The sequence below is a fragment of the Carcharodon carcharias genome, chromosome 2 (assembly GCF_017639515.1).
Source record: "Carcharodon carcharias isolate sCarCar2 chromosome 2, sCarCar2.pri, whole genome shotgun sequence".
Taxonomy (NCBI): domain Eukaryota; kingdom Metazoa; phylum Chordata; class Chondrichthyes; order Lamniformes; family Lamnidae; genus Carcharodon; species Carcharodon carcharias.
The window spans coordinates 234,792,130-234,814,812 of NC_054468.1; the positions used below are offsets into that span (position 1 = coordinate 234,792,130).

General features: G+C 63.9%; 1 protein-coding gene across 3 annotated transcripts in view; it reads right to left on the minus strand.

The window, feature by feature from the left end:
* Positions 1–22,683, minus strand: part of LOC121272039 (E3 ubiquitin/ISG15 ligase TRIM25-like) — a 66,609-nt gene that overhangs the window by 18,465 nt on the left and 25,461 nt on the right. The gene's annotated exons all lie outside the window — the stretch shown is intronic.

A 22,683-nucleotide genomic window follows, 5' to 3' on the forward strand; every position in this document is an offset into this window, starting at 1 on the left:
TGTAGTATACATAAATGATTTGGAGGAAAATGTAACTGGGCTAATTAGTAAGTTTGCAGACGACACTAAGGTTGGAGGAGTTGCAGATAGTGAAGAGGATTGTCAAAGGATACAACGGGGTATAGATCAGTTGGAGACTTGGGCGGAGAAATGGCAGATGGAGGTTAATCCGGACAAATGCGAGGTAATGCATTTTGGAAGGTCTAATACAGACAGGGATTATACAGTAAATGGCAGAACCCTTAAGTGCATCGGCAGGCAGAGGGATCTGTGTGTACAGGTCCACAGGTCATTGAAAGTGGCAACGCAGGTGGATAAGGTAGTCAGGAAGGCATATGACATGCTTGCCTTCATTGGCAGGGGTATTGAGTATAAAAGCTGGGAAGTCATGCTGCAGCTGTATAGAACCTTGGTTAGGCTACATTTGGAATATTGCGTGCAATTCTGGTCGCCACATTACCAGAAGGATATGGAGGCGTTGGAGAGGGTGCAGAGGTGGTTTACCAGGATGCTGCCTGGTCTGGAGGTTATTAGCTATGAGGAGAGGTTGGAGAAACTCGGATTGTTCTCACTAGAGTGACGGAGATTGAGGGGCGACTTGATAGAAGTTTACAAAATGATGAGTGGCATGGACAGAGTAGATAGTCAGAAGCTTTTTCCCAGGGTGGAAGAGTCAATTACTAGGGGACATAGATTTAAGGTGAGAGGAGAAAACTATAGAGGAGATGTGCGGGGCAAGTTTTTTACACAGAGGGTAGTGAGTGTCTGGAATTCACTGCCAGAGGAGGCGGTGGAAGCAGGTACGATAGTGGTGTTTAAGAGGCAGCTTGACAAATACATGAATAGGATGGGAATAGAGGGATACGGACCCCGGAAGAGCAAAATGTTTTAGTTTGATGGGCAATATGACCGGCGCAGGCTTGGAGGGCTGAAGGGCCTGTTGCTGTGCTGTACTTTTCTTTGTTCTTTGTTCTTTGATAGAGGGCCTGTCCAACAAGAGATACCTCACACACCCCACCCTCAGACACTGCGCCTCATTAGCAGATCCCTGACAAGTGTCAAATGGACCCTGGCTTCCCCCTCCACCCTCTTGCTCCAGCACTCACCTCCCCTACCCCCCTGGACACTTTACCCCTCACACCCACGTCCCATCCCCACTCCACCTCCCATCCCAACTCCACCTCCCATCCCAACTCCACCTCCCATCCCAACTCCACCTCCCATCCCAACTCCAGCTCTCATCCCAACTCCACCTCCCATCCCAACTCCACCTCCCAGCCCCCACCTCCCATCCCAACTCCAGCTCCCATCCCAGCCCCCACCTCCCATCCCAACTCCACCTCCCATCCCAACTCCACCTCCCAGTCCCCACCTCCCATCCCAACTCCACCTCCCATCCCAACTCCACCTCCCAGACCCCACCTCCCATCCCAACTCCACCTCCCAGCCCCCACCTCCCATCCCACTCCACCTCCCATCTCAACTCCACCTCCCATCCCAACTCCACCTCCCAGCCCCCACCTCCCATCCCAACTCCACCTCCCAGCCCCCACCTCCCATCCCAACTCCACCTCCCAGCCCCCACCTCCCATCCCAACTCCACCTCCCAGCCCCCACCTCCCATCCCAACTCCACCTCACATCCCAACTCCACCTCCCATCCCAACTCCAGCTCTCATCCCAACTCCACCTCCCATCCCAACTCCACCTCCCATCCCAACTCCACCTCCCATCCCAACTCCACCTCCCAGCCCCCACCTCCCATCCCAACTCCACCTCCCCTCCCAGCCCCCACCTCCCATCCCAACTCCACCTCCCATCCCAACTCCACCTCCCATCCCAACTCCACCTCCCAGTCCCCACCTCCCATCCCAACTCCACCTCCCATCCCAACTCCACCTCCCAGCCCCCACCTCCCATCCCAACTCCACCTCCCATCCCAACACCACCTCCCATCCCAACTCCACCTCCCAGCCCCCACCTCCCATCCCAACTCCACCTCCCATCCCAACTCCACCTCCCAGCCCCCACCTCCCATCCCAACTCCACCTCCCAGCCCCCACCTCCCATCCCAACTCCACCGCCCATCTCAACTCCACCTCCCAGCCCCCACCTCCCATCCCAACTCCACCTCCCATCCCAACACCACCTCCCATCCCAACTCCACCTCCCAGCCCCCACCTCCCATCCCAACTCCAGCTCCCATCCCAACTCCAGCTCCCATCCCAACTCCAGCTCCCAGCCCCCACCTCCCATCCCAACTCCACCTCCCATCCCAACTCCACCTCCCAGCCCCCACCTCCCATCCCAACTCCACCTCCCATCCCAACTCCACCTCCCAGCCCCCACCTCCCATCCCAACTCCACCTCCCAGCCCCCACCTCCCATCCCAAATCCACCTCCCAGCCCCCACCTCCCATCCCAACTCCACCTCCCATCCCAACTCCACCTCCCATCCCAACTCCACCTCCAGCCCCCACCTCCCATCCCAACTCCACCGCCCTTCCCAACTCCACCTCCCAGCCCCCACCTCCCATCCCAACTCCACCTCCCATCCCAACTCCACCTCCAGCCCCCACCTCCCATCCCAACTCCACCTCCCATCCCAACTCCACCGCCCATCCCAACTCCACCTCCCATCCCAACTCCACCTCCCATCCCAACTCCACCTCCCAGCCCCCACCTCCCATCCCAACTCCACCTCCCATCCCAACTCCACCTCCCAGCCCCCACCTCCCATCCCAACTCCACCTCCCATCCCAACTCCACCTCCCATCCCAACTCCACCTCCCATCCCAACTCCACCTCCCAGCCCCCACCTCCATCCCAACTCCACCTCCCAGCCCAACTCCAGCTCCCAGCCCCCAACTCCACCTCCCATCCCAACTCCACCTCCCATCCCAACTCCAGCTCCCATCCCAACTCCACCTCCCATCCCAACTCCAGCTCCCATCCCAACTCCACCGCCCATCCCAACTCCACCGCCCATCCCAACTCCACCTCCCATCCCAACTCCAGCTCCCATCCCAACTCCACCTCCCATCCCAACTCCACCTCCCAGCCCCCACCTCCCATCCCAACTCCACCTCCCATCCCAACTCCACCGCCCATCCCAACTCCACCTCCCATCCCAACTCCACCTCCCATCCCAACTCCACCTCCCAGCCCCCACCTCCCATCCCAACTCCACCTCCCATCCCAACTCCACCTCCCAGCCCCCACCTCCCATCCCAACTCCACCTCCCATCCCAACTCCACATCCCAGCCCCCACCTCCCATCCCAACTCCACCTCCCATCCCAACTCCACCGCCCATCCCAACTCCACCTCCCATCCCAACTCCAGCTCCCATCCCAACTCCACCTCCCATCCCAACTCCAGCTCCCATCCCAACTCCAGCTCCCATCCCAACTCCACCTCCCATCCCAACTCCAGCTCCCATCCCAACTCCAGCTCTCATCCCAACTCCACCTCCCATCCCAACTCCACCTCCCATCCCAACTCCAGCTCCCATCCCAACTCCACCTCCCATCCCAACTCCACCTCCCATCCCAACTCCACCTCCCAGCCCCCACCTCCCATCCCAACTCCACCTCCCATCCCAACTCCACCTCCCATCCCAACTCCACCTCCCAGCCCCCACCTCCCATCCCAACTCCACCTCCCATCCCAACTCCACCTCCCAGCCCCCACCTCCCATCCCAACTCCACCTCCCATCCCAACTCCACATCCCAGCCCCCACCTCCCATCCCAACTCCACCTCCCATCCCAACTCCACCTCCCAGCCCCCACCTCCCAGCCCAACTCCAGCTCCCAGCCCCCACCTCCCATCCCAACTCCACCTCCCAGCCCAACTCCACCGCCCATCCCAACTCCACCGCCCATCCCAACTCCACCTCCCATCCCAACTCCACCTCCCATCCCAACTCCACCTCCCAGCCCCCACCTCCCATCCCAACTCCAGCTCCCATCCCAACTCCACCTCCCATCCCAACTCCACCTCCCAGCCCCCACCTCCCATCCCAACTGCACCGCCCATCCCAACTCCACCTCCCATCCCAACTCCACCTCCCATCCCCACTCCACCTCCCATCCCAACTCCACCGCCCAGCCCCCACCTCCCATCCCAACTCCACCTCCCATCCCAACCCCACCTCCCATCCCAACTCCACCTCCCATCCCAACTCCACCTCCCATCCCAACTCCACCTCCCAGCCCCCACCTCCCATCCCAACTGCACCGCCCATCCCAACTCCACCTCCCATCCCAACTCCACCTCCCATCCCAACTCCACCTCCCAGCCCCCACCTCCCATCCCAACTCCACCTCCCATCCCAACCCCACCTCCCATCCCAACTCCACCTCCCATCCCAACTCCACCTCCCATCCCAACTCCACCTCCCAGCCCCCACCTCCCATCCCAACTCCACCTCCCATCCCAACTCCACCTCCCAGCCCCCACCTCCCATCCCAACTCCAGCTCCCATCCCAACTCCAGCTCCCAGCCCCCACCTCCCATCCCAACTCCACCTCCCATCCCAACTCCACCTCCCAGCCCCCACCTCCCATCCCAACTCCACCTCCCATCCCAACTCCACCTCCCAGCCCCCACCTCCCAGCCCAACTCCAGCTCCCAGCCCCCACCTCCCATCCCAACTCCAGCTCCCAGCCCAACTCCACCGCCCATCCCAACTCCACCGCCCATCCCAACTCCACCTCCCATCCCAACTCCACCTCCCATCCCAACCCCACCTCCCATCCCAACTCCACCTCCCATCCCAACTCCACCTCCCATCCCAACTCCACCTCCCAGCCCCCACCTCCCATCCCAACTCCACCTCCCATCCCAACTCCACCTCCCAGCCCCCACCTCCCATCCCAACTCCAGCTCCCATCCCAACTCCAGCTCCCAGCCCCCACCTCCCATCCCAACTCCACCTCCCATCCCAACTCCACCTCCCAGCCCCCACCTCCCATCCCAACTCCAGCTCCCAGCCCCCACCTCCCATCCCAACTCCACCTCCCAGCCCCCACCTCCCATCCCAACTCCACCTCCCATCCCAACTCCACCTCCCATCCCAACTGCACCTCCCAGCCCCCACCTCCCATCCCAACTCCAGCTCCCATCCCAACTCCACCTCCCATCCCAACTCCACCTCCCATCCCAACTCCACCGCCCATCCCAACTCCACCTCCCATCCCAACTCCAGCTCCCAGCCCCCACCTCCCATCCCAACTCCACCTCCCATCCCAATCCACCGCCCATCCCAACTCCACCTCCCATCCCAACTCCAGCTCCCAGCCCCCAACTCCCATCCCAACTCCACCTCCCATCCCAACTCCACCTCCCATCCCAACTCCACCTCCCATCCCAACTCCACCTCCCAGCCCCCACCTCCCATCCCAACTCCACCTCCCAGCCCAACTCCAGCTCCCAGCCCCCAACTCCACCTCCCATCCCAACTCCACCTCCCATCCCAACTCCACCTCCCATCCCAACTCCAGCTCCCAGCCCCCACCTCCCATCCCAACTCCAGCTCCCATCCCAACTCCACCGCCCATCCCAACTCCACCGCCCATCCCAACTCCACCTCCCATCCCAACTCCAGCTCCCATCCCAACTCCACCTCCCATCCCAACTCCACCTCCCATCCCAACTCCAGCTCCCATCCCAACTCCACCTCCCAGCCCCCACCTCCCATCCCAACTCCACCACCCATCCCAACTCCACCTCCCATCCCAACTCCACCGCCCATCTCAACTCCAGCTCCCAGCCCCCACCTCCCATCCCAACTCCACCACCCATCCCAACTCCACCTCCCATCCCAACTCCACCGCCCATCCCAACTCCAGCTCCCAGCCCCCACCTCCCATCCCAACTCCAGCTCCCATCCCAACTCCAGCTCCCAGCCCCCACCTCCCATCCCAACTCCACCTCCCATCCCAACTCCACCTCCCAGCCCCCACCTCCCATCCCAACTCCACCTCCCATCCCAACTCCACCTCCCAGCCCAACTCCAGCTCCCAGCCCCCAACTCCACCTCCCATCCCAACTCCACCTCCCATCCCAACTCCACCTCCCATCCCAACTCCAGCTCCCAGCCCCCACCTCCCATCCCAACTCCAGCTCCCATCCCAACTCCACCGCCCATCCCAACTCCACCGCCCATCCCAACTCCACCTCCCATCCCAACTCCAGCTCCCATCCCAACTCCACCTCCCATCCCAACTCCACCGCCCATCCCAACTCCAGCTCCCAGCCCCCACCTCCCATCCCAACTCCACCTCCCATCCCAACTCCACCGCCCATCCCAACTCCACCTCCCAGCCCCCACCTCCCATCCCAACTCCACCTCCCATCCCAACTCCACCTCCCAGCCGCCACCTCCCATCCCAGCTCCACCTCCCAGCCCCCACCTCCCATCCCAACTCCACCTCCCATCCCAACTCCACCTCCCATCCCAACTCCACCTCCCAGCCGCCACCTCCCATCCCAGCTCCACCTCCCAGCCCCCACCTCCCATCCCAACTCCACCTCCCATCCCAACTCCACCGCCCATCTCAACTCCACCTCCCAGCCCCCACCTCCCATCCCAACTCCAGCTCCCATCCCAACTCCAGCTCCCAGCCCCCACCTCCCATCCCAACTCCACCTCCCATCCCAACTCCACCTCCCAGCCCCCACCTCCCATCCCAACTCCACCTCCCATCCCAACTCCACCTCCCATCCCAACTCCAACTCCCAGCCCCCACCTCCCATCCCAACTCCACCTCCCATCCCAACTCCACCTCCCAGCCGCCACCTCCCATCCCAGCTCCACCTCCCAGCCCCCACCTCCCATCCCAACTCCACCTCCCAGCCCCCACCTCCCATCCCAACTCCACCGCCCATCCCAACTCCACCTCCCATCCCCACTCCACCTCCCATCCCAACTCCACCTCCCATCCCAACTCCAGCTCCCATCCCAACTCCACCTCCCAGCCCCCACCTCCCATCCCAACTCCACCTCCCATCCCAACTCCACCTCCCAGCCCCCACCTCCCATCCCAACTCCACCTCCCATCCCAACTCCACCTCCAGCCCCCACCTCCCATCCCAACTCCACCGCCCATCCCAACTCCACCTCCCAGCCCCCACCTCCCATCCAAACTCCACCTCCCAGCCCCCACCTCCCATCCCAACTCCACCTCCCATCCCAACTCCACCGCCCATCCCAACTCCACCTCCCATCCCAACTCCACCGCCCATCCCAACTCCACCTCCCATCCCAACTCCAGCTCCCAGCCCCCACCTCCCATCCCAACTCCACCTCCCATCCCAATCCACCGCCCATCCCAACTCCACCTCCCATCCCAACTCCAGCTCCCAGCCCCCAACTCCCATCCCAACTCCACCTCCCATCCCAACTCCACCTCCCATCCCAACTCCACCTCCCATCCCAACTCCACCTCCCAGCCCCCACCTCCCATCCCAACTCCACCTCCCATCCCAACTCCACCTCCCAGCCCCCACCTCCCATCCCAACTCCACCTCCCAGCCCCCACCTCCCATCCCAAATCCACCTCCCAGCCCCCACCTCCCATCCCAACTCCACCTCCCATCCCAACTCCACCTCCCATCCCAACTCCACCTCCAGCCCCCACCTCCCATCCCAACTCCACCGCCCTTCCCAACTCCACCTCCCAGCCCCCACCTCCCATCCCAACTCCACCTCCCATCCCAACTCCACCGCCCATCCCAACTCCACCTCCCATCCCAACTCCAGCTCCCAGCCCCCACCTCCCATCCCAACTCCACCTCCCATCCCAATCCACCGCCCATCCCAACTCCACCTCCCATCCCAACTCCACCTCCCAGCCCCCACCTCCCATCCCAACTCCACCTCCCATCCCAACTCCACCTCCCATCCCAACTCCACCGCCCATCCCAACTCCACCTCCCATCCCAACTCCAGCTCCCATCCCAACTCCAGCTCCCATCCCAACTCCACCTCCCAGCCCCCACCTCCCATCCCAACTCCACCTCCCATCCCAACTCCACCGCCCATCCCAACTCCACCTCCCATCCCAACTCCACCTCCCATCCCAACTCCACCTCCCAGCCCCCACCTCCCATCCCAACTCCACCTCCCATCCCAACTCCACCTCCCAGCCCCCACCTCCCATCCCAACTCCACCTCCCATCCCAACTCCACCTCCCATCCCAACTCCACCTCCCAGCCCCCACCTCCCATCCCAACTCCACCTCCCAGCCCAACTCCAGCTCCCAGCCCCCAACTCCACCTCCCATCCCAACTCCACCTCCCATCCCAACTCCAGCTCCCATCCCAACTCCACCGCCCATCCCAACTCCACCGCCCATCCCAACTCCACCTCCCATCCCAACTCCAGCTCCCATCCCAACTCCAGCTCCCATCCCAACTCCACCTCCCATCCCAACTCCACCTCCCAGCCCCCACCTCCCATCCCAACTCCACCTCCCATCCCAACTCCACCGCCCATCCCAACTCCACCTCCCATCCCAACTCCACCTCCCATCCCAACTCCACCTCCCAGCCCCCACCTCCCATCCCAACTCCACCTCCCATCCCAACTCCACATCCCAGCCCCCACCTCCCATCCCAACTCCACCTCCCATCCCAACTCCACCGCCCATCCCAACTCCACCTCCCATCCCAACTCCAGCTCCCATCCCAACTCCACCTCCCATCCCAACTCCAGCTCCCATCCCAACTCCAGCTCCCATCCCAACTCCACCTCCCATCCCAACTCCAGCTCCCATCCCAACTCCACCTCCCATCCCAACTCCACCTCCCATCCCAACTCCACCTCCCAGCCCCCACCTCCCATCCCAACTCCACCTCCCATCCCAACTCCACCTCCCATCCCAACTCCACCTCCCAGCCCCCACCTCCCATCCCAACTCCACCTCCCATCCCAACTCCACCTCCCAGCCCCCACCTCCCAGCCCAACTCCAGCTCCCAGCCCCCACCTCCCATCCCAACTCCAGCTCCCAGCCCAACTCCACCGCCCATCCCAACTCCACCTCCCATCCCAACTCCACCTCCCATCCCAACTCCACCTCCCATCCCAACACCACCTCCCATCCCAACTCCACCTCCCATCCCAACTCCACCTCCCATCCCAACTCCACCTCCCAGCCCCCACCTCCCATCCCAACTCCACCTCCCATCCCAACTCCACCTCCCAGCCCCCACCTCCCATCCCAACTCCAGCTCCCATCCCAACTCCAGCTCCCAGCCCCCACCTCCCATCCCAACTCCACCTCCCATCCCAACTCCACCTCCCAGCCCCCACCTCCCATCCCAACTCCACCTCCCATCCCAACTCCACCTCCCATCCCAACTCCACCTCCCATCCCAACTCCACCTCCCATCCCAACTCCACCTCCCATCCCAACTCCACCTCCCATCCCAACTCCACCTCCCATCCCAACTCCACCGCCCATCCCAACTCCACCTCCCATCCCAACTCCAGCTCCCAGCCCCCACCTCCCATCCCAACTCCACCTCCCATCCCAATCCACCGCCCATCCCAACTCCACCTCCCATCCCAACTCCAGCTCCCAGCCCCCAACTCCCATCCCAACTCCACCTCCCATCCCAACTCCACCTCCCATCCCAACTCCACCTCCCATCCCAACTCCACCTCCCAGCCCCCACCTCCCATCCCAACTCCACCTCCCAGCCCAACTCCAGCTCCCAGCCCCCAACTCCACCTCCCATCCCAACTCCACCTCCCATCCCAACACCACCTCCCATCCCAACTCCACCTCCCAGCCCCCACCTCCCATCCCAACTCCAGCTCCCATCCCAACTCCACCGCCCATCCCAACTCCACCTCCCATCCCAACTCCAGCTCCCATCCCAACTCCACCTCCCATCCCAACTCCACCTCCCATCCCAACTCCAGCTCCCATCCCAACTCCACCTCCCAGCCCCCACCTCCCATCCCAACTCCACCACCCATCCCAACTCCACCTCCCATCCCAACTCCACCGCCCATCTCAACTCCACCTCCCAGCCCCCACCCCCCATCCCAACTCCAGCTCCCATCCCAACTCCAGCTCCCAGCCCCCACCTCCCATCCCAACTCCACCTCCCATCCCAACTCCACCTCCCAGCCCCCACCTCCCATCCCAACTCCACCTCCCATCCCAACTCCACCTCCCAGCCCCCACCTCCCATCCCAACTCCACCTCCCATCCCAACTCCACCTCCCAGCCCCCACCTCCCATCCCAACTCCACCTCCCATCCCAACTCCACCTCCCAGCCCAACTCCACCTCCCATCCCAACTCCAGCTCCAATCCCAACTCCACCTCCCAGCCCCCACCTCCCATCCCAACTCCACCGCCCATCCCAACTCCACCTCCCATCCCCACTCCACCTCCCAGCCCCCACCTCCCATCCCAACTCCACCTCCCATCCCAACTCCACCTCCCAGCCCAACTCCACCTCCCATCCCAACTCCAGCTCCAATCCCAACTCCACCTCCCAGCCCCCACCTCCCATCCCAACTCCACCGCCCATCCCAACTCCACCGCCCATCCCAACTCCACCTCCCATCCCCACTCCACCTCCCAGCCGCCACCTCCCATCCCAGCTCCACCTCCCAGCCCCCACCTCCCATCCCAACTCCACCGCCCATCCCAACTCCACCTCCCATCCCCACTCCACCTCCCATCCCAACTCCACCTCCCATCCCAACTCCAGCTCCAATCCCAACTCCACCTCCCAGCCCCCACCTCCCATCCCAACTCCACCTCCCATCCCAACTCCACCTCCCAGCCCCCACCTCCCATCCCAACTCCACCTCCCATCCCAACTCCACCTCCAGCCCCCACCTCCCATCCCAACTCCACCGCCCATCCCAACTCCACCTCCCAGCCCCCACCTCCCATCCAAACTCCACCTCCCAGCCCCCACCTCCCATCCCAACTCCACCTCCCATCCCAACTCCACCGCCCATCCCAACTCCACCTCCCATCCCAACTCCAGCTCCCAGCCCCCACCTCCCATCCCAACTCCACCTCCCATCCCAATCCACCGCCCATCCCAACTCCACCTCCCATCCCAACTCAAGCTCCCAGCCCCCAACTCCCATCCCAACTCCACCTCCCATCCCAACTCCACCTCCCATCCCAACTCCACCTCCCATCCCAACTCCACCTCCCAGCCCCCACCTCCCATCCCAACTCCACCTCCCATCCCAACTCCACCTCCCAGCCCCCACCTCCCATCCCAACTCCACCTCCCAGCCCCCACCTCCCATCCCAAATCCACCTCCCAGCCCCCACCTCCCATCCCAACTCCACCTCCCATCCCAACTCCACCTCCCATCCCAACTCCACCTCCAGCCCCCACCTCCCATCCCAACTCCACCGCCCTTCCCAACTCCACCTCCCAGCCCCCACCTCCCATCCCAACTCCACCTCCCATCCCAACTCCACCGCCCATCCCAACTCCACCTCCCATCCCAACTCCAGCTCCCAGCCCCCACCTCCCATCCCAACTCCAGCTCCCAGCCCCCACCTCCCATCCCAACTCCACCTCCCATCCCAATCCACCGCCCATCCCAACTCCACCTCCCATCCCAACTCCACCTCCCAGCCCCCACCTCCCATCCCAACTCCACCTCCCATCCCAACTCCACCTCCCATCCCAACTCCACCGCCCATCCCAACTCCACCTCCCATCCCAACTCCACCTCCCATCCCAACTCCACCTCCCAGCCCCCACCTCCCATCCCAACTCCACCTCCCATCCCAACTCCACCGCCCATCCCAACTCCACCTCCCATCCCAACTCCACCTCCCATCCCAACTCCACCTCCCAGCCCCCACCTCCCATCCCAACTCCACCTCCCATCCCAACTCCACCTCCCAGCCCCCACCTCCCATCCCAACTCCACCTCCCATCCCAAATCCACCTCCCATCCCAACTCCACCTCCCAGCCCCCACCTCCCATCCCAACTCCACCTCCCAGCCCAACTCCAGCTCCCAGGCCCCAACTCCACCTCCCATCCCAACTCCACCTCCCATCCCAACTCCAGCTCCCATCCCAACTCCACCGCCCATCCCAACTCCACCGCCCATCCCAACTCCACCTCCCATCCCAACTCCAGCTCCCATCCCAACTCCAGCTCCCATCCCAACTCCACCTCCCATCCCAACTCCACCTCCCAGCCCCCACCTCCCATCCCAACTCCACCTCCCATCCCAACTCCACCGCCCATCCCAACTCCACCTCCCATCCCAACTCCACCTCCCATCCCAACTCCACCTCCCAGCCCCCACCTCCCATCCCAACTCCACCTCCCATCCCAACTCCACATCCCAGCCCCCACCTCCCATCCCAACTCCACCTCCCATCCCAACTCCACCGCCCATCCCAACTCCACCTCCCATCCCAACTCCAGCTCCCATCCCAACTCCACCTCCCATCCCAACTCCAGCTCCCATCCCAACTCCAGCTCCCATCCCAACTCCACCTCCCATCCCAACTCCAGCTCCCATCCCAACTCCACCTCCCATCCCAACTCCACCTCCCATCCCAACTCCAGCTCCCATCCCAACTCCACCTCCCAGCCCCCACCTCCCATCCCAACTCCACCTCCCATCCCAACTCCACCTCCCAGCCCCCACCTCCCATCCCAACTCCACCTCCCATCCCAACTCCACCTCCCAGCCCCCACCTCCCATCCCAACTCCACCTCCCATCCCAACTCCACCTCCCAGCCCCCACCTCCCATCCCAACTCCACCTCCCATCCCAACTCCACCTCCCAGCCCCCACCTCCCAGCCCAACTCCAGCTCCCAGCCCCCACCTCCCATCCCAACTCCAGCTCCCAGCCCAACTCCACCGCCCATCCCAACTCCACCGCCCATCCCAACTCCACCTCCCATCCCAACTCCACCTCCCATCCCAACTCCACCTCCCATCCCAACTCCACCTCCCATCCCAACTCCACCTCCCAGCCCCCACCTCCCATCCCAACTCCACCTCCCATCCCAACTCCACCTCCCAGCCCCCACCTCCCATCCCAACTCCAGCTCCCATCCCAACTCCAGCTCCCAGCCCCCACCTCCCATCCCAACTCCACCTCCCATCCCAACTCCACCTCCCAGCCCCCACCTCCCATCCCAACTCCACCTCCCATCCCAACTCCACCTCCCATCCCAACTGCACCTCCCAGCCCCCACCTCCCATCCCAACTCCAGCTCCCATCCCAACTCCACCTCCCATCCCAACTCCACCTCCCATCCCAACTCCACCGCCCATCCCAACTCCACCTCCCATCCCAACTCCAGCTCCCAGCCCCCACCTCCCATCCCAACTCCACCTCCCATCCCAATCCACCGCCCATCCCAACTCCACCTCCCATCCCAACTCCAGCTCCCAGCCCCCAACTCCCATCCCAACTCCACCTCCCATCCCAACTCCACCTCCCATCCCAACTCCACCTCCCATCCCAACTCCACCTCCCAGCCCCCACCTCCCATCCCAACTCCACCTCCCAGCCCAACTCCAGCTCCCAGCCCCCAACTCCACCTCCCATCCCAACTCCACCTCCCATCCCAACTCCACCTCCCATCCCAACTCCACCTCCCAGCCCCCACCTCCCATCCCAACTCCAGCTCCCATCCCAACTCCACCGCCCATCCCAACTCCACCGCCCATCCCAACTCCACCTCCCATCCCAACTCCAGCTCCCATCCCAACTCCACCTCCCATCCCAACTCCACCTCCCATCCCAACTCCAGCTCCCATCCCAACTCCACCTCCCAGCCCCCACCTCCCATCCCAACTCCACCACCCATCCCAACTCCACCTCCCATCCCAACTCCACCGCCCATCTCAACTCCACCTCCCAGCCCCCACCTCCCATCCCAACTCCAGCTCCCATCCCAACTCCAGCTCCCAGCCCCCACCTCCCATCCCAACTCCACCTCCCATCCCAACTCCACCTCCCAGCCCCCACCTCCCATCCCAACTCCACCTCCCATCCCAACTCCACCTCCCATCCCAACTCCACCTCCCAGCCCCCACCTCCCATCCCAACTCCACCTCCCATCCCAACTCCACCTCCCAGCCGCCACCTCCCATCCCAGCTCCACCTCCCAGCCCCCACCTCCCATCCCAACTCCACCGCCCATCCCAACTCCACCTCCCATCCCCACTCCACCTCCCATCCCAACTCCACCTCCCATCCCAACTCCAGCTCCAATCCCAACTCCACCTCCCATCCCAACTCCACCTCCAGCCCCCACCTCCCATCCCAACTCCACCGCCCATCCCAACTCCACCTCCCAGCCCCCACCTCCCATCCAAACTCCACCTCCCAGCCCCCACCTCCCATCCCAACTCCACCTCCCATCCCAACTCCACCGCCCATCCCAACTCCACCTCCCATCCCAACTCCAGCTCCCAGCCCCCACCTCCCATCCCAACTCCACCTCCCATCCCAATCCACCGCCCATCCCAACTCCACCTCCCATCCCAACTCCAGCTCCCAGCCCCCAACTCCCATCCCAACTCCACCTCCCATCCCAACTCCACCTCCCATCCCAACTCCACCTCCCATCCCAACTCCACCTCCCATCCCAACTCCACCTCCCATCCCAACTCCACCTCCCAGCCCCCACCTCCCATCCCAACTCCACCTCCCAGCCCCCACCTCCCATCCCAAATCCACCTCCCAGCCCCCACCTCCCATCCCAACTCCACCTCCCATCCCAACTCCACCTCCCATCCCAACTCCACCTCCAGCCCCCACCTCCCATCCCAACTCCACCGCCCTTCCCAACTCCACCTCCCAGCCCCCACCTCCCATCCCAACTCCACCTCCCATCCCAACTCCACCGCCCATCCCAACTCCACCTCCCATCCCAACTCCAGCTCCCAGCCCCCACCTCCCATCCCAACTCCACCTCCCAACCCAATCCACCGCCCATCCCAACTCCACCTCCCATCCCAACTCCACCTCCCAGCCCCCACCTCCCATCCCAACTCCACCTCCCATCCCAACTCCACCTCCCATCCCAACTCCACCGCCCATCCCAACTCCACCTCCCATCCCAACTCCAGCTCCCATCCCAACTCCAGCTCCCATCCCAACTCCACCTCCCATCCCAACTCCACCTCCCAGCCCCCACCTCCCATCCCAACTCCACCTCCCATCCCAACTCCACCGCCCATCCCAACTCCACCTCCCATCCCAACTCCACCTCCCATCCCAACTCCACCTCCCAGCCCCCACCTCCCATCCCAACTCCACCTCCCATCCCAACTCCACCTCCCAGCCCCCACCTCCCATCCCAACTCCACCTCCCATCCCAACTCCACCTCCCATCCCAACTCCACCTCCCATCCCAACTCCACCTCCCAGCCCCCACCTCCCATCCCAACTCCACCTCCCAGCCCAACTCCAGCTCCCAGCCCCCAACTCCACCTCCCATCCCAACTCCACCTCCCATCCCAACTCCAGCTCCCATCCCAACTCCACCGCCCATCCCAACTCCACCGCCCATCCCAACTCCACCTCCCATCCCAACTCCAGCTCCCATCCCAACTCCAGCTCCCATCCCAACTCCACCTCCCATCCCAACTCCACCTCCCAGCCCCCACCTCCCATCCCAACTCCACCTCCCATCCCAACTCCACCGCCCATCCCAACTCCACCTCCCATCCCAACTCCACCTCCCATCCCAACTCCACCTCCCAGCCCCCACCTCCCATCCCAACTCCACCTCCCATCCCAACTCCACCTCCCAGCCCCCACCTCCCATCCCAACTCCACCTCCCATCCCAACTCCACATCCCAGCCCCCACCTCGCATCCCAACTCCACCTCCCATCCCAACTCCACCGCCCATCCCAACTCCACCTCCCATCCCAACTCCAGCTCCCATCCCAACTCCACCTCCCATCCCAACTCCAGCTCCCATCCCAACTCCAGCTCCCATCCCAACTCCACCTCCCATCCCAACTCCAGCTCCCATCCCAACTCCACCTCCCATCCCAACTCCACCTCCCATCCCAACTCCACCTCCCAGCCCCCACCTCCCATCCCAACTCCACCTCCCATCCCAACTCCACCTCCCATCCCAACTCCACCTCCCAGCCCCCACCTCCCATCCCAACTCCACCTCCCATCCCAACTCCACCTCCCAGCCCCCACCTCCCAGCCCAACTCCAGCTCCCAGCCCCCACCTCCCATCCCAACTCCAGCTCCCAGCCCAACTCCACCGCCCATCCCAACTCCACCGCCCATCCCAACTCCACCTCCCATCCCAACTCCACCTCCCATCCCAACTCCAGCTCCCATCCCAACTCCACCGCCCATCCCAACTCCACCTCCCATCCCAACTCCACCTCCCATCCCAACTCCACCTCCCATCCCAACTCCACCTCCCATCCCAACTCCACCTCCCAGCCCCCACCTCCCATCCCAACTCCACCTCCCATCCCAACTCCACCTCCCAGCCCCCACCTCCCATCCCAACTCCAGCTCCCATCCCAACTCCAGCTCCCAGCCCCCACCTCCCATCCCAACTCCACCTCCCATCCCAACTCCACCTCCCAGCCCCCACCTCCCATCCCAACTCCACCTCCCATCCCAACTCCACCTCCCATCCCAACTGCACCTCCCAGCCCCCACCTCCCATCCCAACTCCAGCTCCCATCCCAACTCCACCTCCCATCCCAACTCCACCGCCCATCCCAACTCCACCTCCCATCCCAACTCCAGCTCCCAGCCCCCACCTCCCATCCCAACTCCACCTCCCATCCCAATCCACCGACCATCCCAACTCCACCTCCCATCCCAACTCCAGCTCCCAGCCCCCAACTCCCATCCCAACTCCACCTCCCATCCCAACTCCACCTCCCATCCCAACTCCACCTCCCATCCCAACTCCACCTCCCAGCCCCCACCTCCCATCCCAACTCCACCTCCCAGCCCAACTCCAGCTCCCAGCCCCCAACTCCACCTCCCATCCCAACTCCACCTCCCATCCCAACTCCACCTCCCATCCCAACTCCAGCTCCCAGCCCCCACCTCCCATCCCAACTCCAGCTCCCATCCCAACTCCACCGCCCATCCCAACTCCACCGCCCATCCCAACTCCACCTCCCATCCCAACTCCAGCTCCCATCCCAACTCCACCTCCCATCCCAACTCCACCTCCCATCCCAACTCCAGCTCCCATCCCAACTCCACCTCCCAGCCCCCACCTCCCATCCCAACTCCACCACCCATCCCAACTCCACCTCCCATCCCAACTCCACCGCCCATCTCAACTCCACCTCCCAGCCCCCACCTCCCATCCCAACTCCAGCTCCCATCCCAACTCCAGCTCCCAGCCCCCACCTCCCATCCCAACTCCACCTCCCATCCCAACTCCACCTCCCAGCCCCCACCTCCCATCCCAACTCCACCTCCCATCCCAACTCCACCTCCCATCCCAACTCCACCTCCCAGCCCCCACCTCCCATCCCAACTCCACCTCCCATCCCAACTCCACCTCCCAGCCGCCACCTCCCATCCCAGCTCCACCTCCCAGCCCCCACCTCCCATCCCAACTCCACCTCCCAGCCCCCACCTCCCATCCCAACTCCACCGCCCATCCCAACTCCACCTCCCATCCCCACTCCACCTCCCATCCCAACTCCACCTCCCATCCCAACTCCAGCTCCCATCCCAACTCCACCTCCCAGCCCCCACCTCCCATCCCAACTCCACCTCCCATCCCAACTCCACCTCCCAGCCCCCACCTCCCATCCCAACTCCACCTCCCATCCCAACTCCACCTCCAGCCCCCACCTCCCATCCCAACTCCACCGCCCATCCCAACTCCACCTCCCAGCCCCCACCTCCCATCCAAACTCCACCTCCCAGCCCCCACCTCCCATCCCAACTCCACCTCCCATCCCAACTCCACCGCCCATCCCAACTCCACCTCCCATCCCAACTCCAGCTCCCAGCCCCCACCTCCCATCCCAACTCCACCTCCCATCCCAATCCACCGCCCATCCCAACTCCACCTCCCATCCCAACTCCAGCTCCCAGCCCCCAACTCCCATCCCAACTCCACCTCCCATCCCAACTCCACCTCCCATCCCAACTCCACCTCCCATCCCAACTCCACCTCCAAGCCCCCACCTCCCATCCCAACTCCACCTCCCAGCCCAACTCCAGCTCCCAGCCCCCACCTCCCATCCCAACTCCAGCTCCCATCCCAACTCCACCGCCCATCCCAACTCCACCGCCCATCCCAACTCCACCTCCCATCCCAACTCCAGCTCCCATCCCAACTCCAGCTCCCATCCCAACTCCACCTCCCATCCCAACTCCAGCTCCCATCCCAACTCCACCTCCCATCCCAACTCCACCTCCCAGCCCCCACCTCCCATCCCAACTGCACCGCCCATCCAAACTCCACCTCCCATCCCAACTCCACCTCCCATCCCAACTCCAGCTCCCAGCCCCCACCTCCCATCCCAACTCCACCTCCCATCCCAACACCACCTCCCATCCCAACTCCACCTCCTAGCCCCCACCTCCCATCCCAACTCCACCTCCCATCCCAACTCCACCTCCCAGCCCCCACCTCCATTCCCAACTCCACCTCCCAGCCCCCACCTCCCATCCCAACTCCACCACCCATCCCAACTCCACCTCCCATCCCAACTCCACCGCCCATCTCAACTCCACCTCCAAGCCCCCACCTCCCATCCCAACTCCAGCTCCCATCCCAACTCCAGCTCCCAGCCCCCACCTCCCATCCCAACACCACCTCCCATCCCAACTCCACCTCCCAGCCCCCACCTCCCATCCCAACTCCACCTCCCATCCCAACTCCACCTCCCAGCCCCCACCTCCCATCCCAACTCCAGCTCCCATCCCAACTCCAGCTCCCAGCCCCCACCTCCCATCCCAACTCCACCTCCCATCCCAACTCCACCTCCCAGCCCCCACCTCCCATCCCAACTCCACCTCCCATCCCAACTCCACCTCCCATCCCAACTGCACCTCCCAGCCCCCACCTCCCATCCCAACTCCAGCTCCCATCCCAACTCCACCTCCCATCCCAACTCCACCTCCCATCCCAACTCCACCGCCCATCCCAACTCCACCTCCCATCCCAACTCCAGCTCCCAGCCCCCAACTCCCATCCCAACTCCACCTCCCATCCCAATCCACCGCCCATCCCAACTCCACCTCCCATCCCAACTCCAGCTCCCAGCCCCCAACTCCCATCCCAACTCCACCTCCCATCCCAACTCCACCTCCCATCCCAACTCCACCTCCCATCCCAACTCCACCTCCCAGCCCCCACCTCCCATCCCAACTCCACCTCCCAGCCCAACTCCAGCTCCCAGCCCCCAACTCCACCTCCCATCCCAACTCCACCTCCCATCCCAACTCCACCGCCCATCCCAACTCCACCTCCCATCCCCACTCCACCTCCCATCCCAACTCCACCTCCCATCCCAACTCCAGCTCCCATCCCAACTCCACCTCCCAGCCCCCACCTCCCATCCCAACTCCACCTCCCATCCCAACTCCACCTCCCAGCCCCCACCTCCCATCCCAACTCCACCTCCCATCCCAACTCCACCTCCAGCCCCCACCTCCCATCCCAACTCCACCGCCCATCCCAACTCCACCTCCCAGCCCCCACCTCCCATCCAAACTCCACCTCCCAGCCCCCACCTCCCATCCCAACTCCACCTCCCATCCCAACTCCACCGCCCATCCCAACTCCACCTCCCATCCCAACTCCAGCTCCCAGCCCCCACCTCCCATCCCAACTCCACCTCCCATCCCAATCCACCGCCCATCCCAACTCCACCTCCCATCCCAACTCCAGCTCCCAGCCCCCAACTCCCATCCCAACTCCACCTCCCATCCCAACTCCACCTCCCATCCCAACTCCACCTCCCATCCCAACTCCACCTCCAAGCCCCCACCTCCCATCCCAACTCCACCTCCCAGCCCAACTCCAGCTCCCAGCCCCCACCTCCCATCCCAACTCCAGCTCCCATCCCAACTCCACCGCCCATCCCAACTCCACCGCCCATCCCAACTCCACCTCCCATCCCAACTCCAGCTCCCATCCCAACTCCAGCTCCCATCCCAACTCCACCTCCCATCCCAACTCCAGCTCCCATCCCAACTCCACCTCCCATCCCAACTCCACCTCCCAGCCCCCACCTCCCATCCCAACTGCACCGCCCATCCAAACTCCACCTCCCATCCCAACTCCACCTCCCATCCCAACTCCAGCTCCCAGCCCCCACCTCCCATCCCAACTCCACCTCCCATCCCAACACCACCTCCCATCCCAACTCCACCTCCTAGCCCCCACCTCCCATCCCAACTCCACCTCCCATCCCAACTCCACCTCCCAGCCCCCACCTCCATTCCCAACTCCACCTCCCAGCCCCCACCTCCCATCCCAACTCCACCACCCATCCCAACTCCACCTCCCATCCCAACTCCACCGCCCATCTCAACTCCACCTCCAAGCCCCCACCTCCCATCCCAACTCCAGCTCCCATCCCAACTCCAGCTCCCAGCCCCCACCTCCCATCCCAACACCACCTCCCATCCCAACTCCACCTCCCAGCCCCCACCTCCCATCCCAACTCCACCTCCCATCCCAACTCCACCTCCCAGCCCCCACCTCCCATCCCAACTCCAGCTCCCATCCCAACTCCAGCTCCCAGCCCCCACCTCCCATCCCAACTCCACCTCCCATCCCAACTCCACCTCCCAGCCCCCACCTCCCATCCCAACTCCACCTCCCATCCCAACTCCACCTCCCATCCCAACTGCACCTCCCAGCCCCCACCTCCCATCCCAACTCCAGCTCCCATCCCAACTCCACCTCCCATCCCAACTCCACCTCCCATCCCAACTCCACCGCCCATCCCAACTCCACCTCCCATCCCAACTCCAGCTCCCAGCCCCCAACTCCCATCCCAACTCCACCTCCCATCCCAATCCACCGCCCATCCCAACTCCACCTCCCATCCCAACTCCAGCTCCCAGCCCCCAACTCCCATCCCAACTCCACCTCCCATCCCAACTCCACCTCCCATCCCAACTCCACCTCCCATCCCAACTCCACCTCCCAGCCCCCACCTCCCATCCCAACTCCACCTCCCAGCCCAACTCCAGCTCCCAGCCCCCAACTCCACCTCCCATCCCAACTCCACCTCCCATCCCAACTCCACCTCCCATCCCAACTCCAGCTCCCAGCCCCCACCTCCCATCCCAACTCCAGCTCCCATCCCAACTCCACCGCCCATCCCAACTCCACCGCCCATCCCAACTCCACCTCCCATCCCAACTCCAGCTCCCATCCCAACTCCACCTCCCATCCCAACTCCACCTCCCATCCCAACTCCAGCTCCCATCCCAACTCCACCTCCCAGCCCCCACCTCCCATCCCAACTCCACCACCCATCCCAACTCCACCTCCCATCCCAACTCCACCGCCCATCTCAACTCCACCTCCCAGCCCCCACCTCCCATCCCAACTCCAGCTCCCATCCCAACTCCAGCTCCCAGCCCCCACCTCCCATCCCAACTCCACCTCCCATCCCAACTCCACCTCCCAGCCCCCACCTCCCATCCCAACTCCACCTCCCATCCCAACTCCACCTCCCATCCCAACACCACCTCCCAGCCCCCACCTCCCATCCCAACTCCACCTCCCATCCCAACTCCACCTCCCAGCCGCCACCTCCCATCCCAGCTCCACCTCCCAGCCCCCACCTCCCATCCCAACTCCACCTCCCAGCCCCCACCTCCCATCCCAACTCCACCGCCCATCCCAACTCCACCTCCCATCCCCACTCCACCTCCCATCCCAACTCCACCTCCCATCCCAACTCCACCTCCCATCCCCACTCCACCTCCCATCCCAACTCCACCTCCCATCCCAACTCCACCTCCCATCCCCACTCCACCTCCCATCCCAACTCCACCTCCCATCCCAACTCCACCTCCCATCCCAACTCCAGCTCCCATCCCAACTCCACCTCCCAGCCCCCACCTCCCATCCCAACTCCACCTCCCATCCCAACTCCACCTCCCAGCCCCCACCTCCCATCCCAACTCCACCTCCCATCCCAACTCCACCTCCAGCCCCCACCTCCCATCCCAACTCCACCGCCCATCCCAACTCCACCTCCCAGCCCCCACCTCCCATCCAAACTCCACCTCCCAGCCCCCACCTCCCATCCCAACTCCACCTCCCATCCCAACTCCACCGCCCATCCCAACTCCACCTCCCATCCCAACTCCAGCTCCCAGCCCCCACCTCCCATCCCAACTCCACCTCCCATCCCAATCCACCGCCCATCCCAACTCCACCTCCCATCCCAACTCCAGCTCCCAGCCCCCAACTCCCATCCCAACTCCACCTCCCATCCCAACTCCACCTCCCATCCCAACTCCACCTCCCATCCCAACTCCACCTCCAAGCCCCCACCTCCCATCCCAACTCCACCTCCCAGCCCAACTCCAGCTCCCAGCCCCCACCTCCCATCCCAACTCCAGCTCCCATCCCAACTCCACCGCCCATCCCAACTCCACCTCCCATCCCAACTCCAGCTCCCATCCCAACTCCAGCTCCCATCCCAACTCC